At 56.6% G+C, this 1,523-nt stretch overlaps 1 protein-coding gene across 2 annotated transcripts in view; it reads left to right on the top strand.

Annotated features, from left to right (window-relative positions):
• Nucleotides 1-1,382: 1,382 nt before the first annotated feature.
• The window catches only part of TPRA1 (transmembrane protein adipocyte associated 1), a 23,251-nt gene continuing 23,110 nt past the window's right edge, over nucleotides 1,383-1,523 (top strand). For both annotated transcript variants that reach the window (XM_019504936.1, XM_019504934.1), the window contains exon 1: nucleotides 1,383-1,461. The gene's annotated coding sequence lies outside the window, so the exon portion shown is untranslated. The remainder of the gene's footprint in view (nucleotides 1,462-1,523) is intronic.

Raw genomic sequence — 1,523 nt, 5'->3', positions numbered from 1 at the left:
AGGAAAGGACAAGGGTCATGGACCATGACTCCATTTCCCTGCTGAATTGGCCAAGAGATCCTTATCTCAGAGGAATGGGTGAGGATATTGAACCTGAACTGCATAAAATTCCCGAACGGTATAAAACTCCTCCACACCAAAGTGGAGGGGTATGAGCCTGGAGCTTGCCTCCAATACTGAGGATATCTTCTGAGGACTCAGAGACCTTGGTAGGGAGTACGTTTGTGCATGCATCTGAACCCCAAGCCTCTGGGCTTGGGCCTGCAAGTGGGATGCCTGCTAAAGGATTTGGGAACATCTGAAGTTCTAGATGGGGGTGGAGGATGTTTGCCAGTAGTAAGGCCACTTATGGTTCTGGACTGACTCTCAGATTTGGAATTTGATTGGGCTGATTTGGCTTGGAATATGGGGAAAAAAATCTCTGCTGTAGGTAGGATGCCTGCCAATGGTTTTGGGAGTATCTGAATTCCCGGGGTGGGAGCCTGCGATGGAGGATGCTTGCCAGTTGTAGCACCATTCATGGTGTTTAGGATGATTGAGTTCTGCCTGCTCAATTGATACAGTTTTTGGAAGGGTTGAGTGCTGATCAGTCGATACGATTTGGAACTGATTTGACCTGGAACACAAAATATATGAATTAAAAAACCCCCCAAAACTCTGCTGTATGGAGCTGCTTTGGTCATATTGCCTGGTGGATAACGTGCCTATAAACCGGCCTCTGGTCTGGAGGAACTTGCTTTGGCTTCCCTTGTACTTCTAATCAAATAAAAGCCCCCAGAGGCAGCCTGGGTGTAACATTATCTGCCCTAACACATAGGAAGGCACAGGGTCACCACCAAAAAAAAGCATGCACAACTCATGGACGTGTGGCCTAGGAATGGGGGGAGAGACATGCATTGAATATGGCCTACAGGGGATGAGCCTGGTCTTGCCGCTGCTCCCTGGCTGTGGCTGGGACGCGCCAGTGCTTTGGGGCAGGAGATGACTCCTTGCCCTGACACATCCCCCTGCAAACACTCGCAGTCCCTGGAGAAGCGCGGCCCCTTTAAGCCTCTGACATTCCACAGCTTCAAGTCCCGCCTCCCGGTGGCTCCCATTGGCTCTCGCGACTGTTTCAGCACTCCCTTCCCGTCCCCCCCACCTTCTTTGGGTTAGAGCCTCCTGACTGGAGGAGCGGGCTCGCACCTAGGGAGCCTCTGTGAAAAGTCAATCTGGGCGTAGCCGAAAAAGGCCCTCCCCCGCCTCCCCTCAGAGGGGAGAGGAGCCTGGGGGCGCTGCCGGGTCACGCGCCGTCTTCTTGTAGCGTGCGGGCGCCAGGCTCGCCCGGAGAAGGTGGCGCGGGGCAGTAGTTGCGGCTCCCTGGCCGGAAGGCTCTTGAGTGACGCTCCCCGGACGCGCGGGAGGAAGCGTCGGGCAGGGGCCGGGGCATGGCCGAGCGGAGCCGCGTCCTGCGCGCTGCAGGTACCGGGCCGGGGCCGGGGCCGGGGCCGGGGCCGGGGCCGGGCGCTGGGGGGTGTAGACGC

This window comes from Gavialis gangeticus, unplaced genomic scaffold, assembly GCF_001723915.1.
Source record: "Gavialis gangeticus isolate Ggan-Ray unplaced genomic scaffold, GavGan_comp1, whole genome shotgun sequence".
NCBI classification, from domain to species: domain Eukaryota; kingdom Metazoa; phylum Chordata; order Crocodylia; family Gavialidae; genus Gavialis; species Gavialis gangeticus.
The sequence above is the reverse complement of the archived record's forward strand: the minus strand, read 5'-3'. Positions and strand labels throughout refer to the sequence as shown.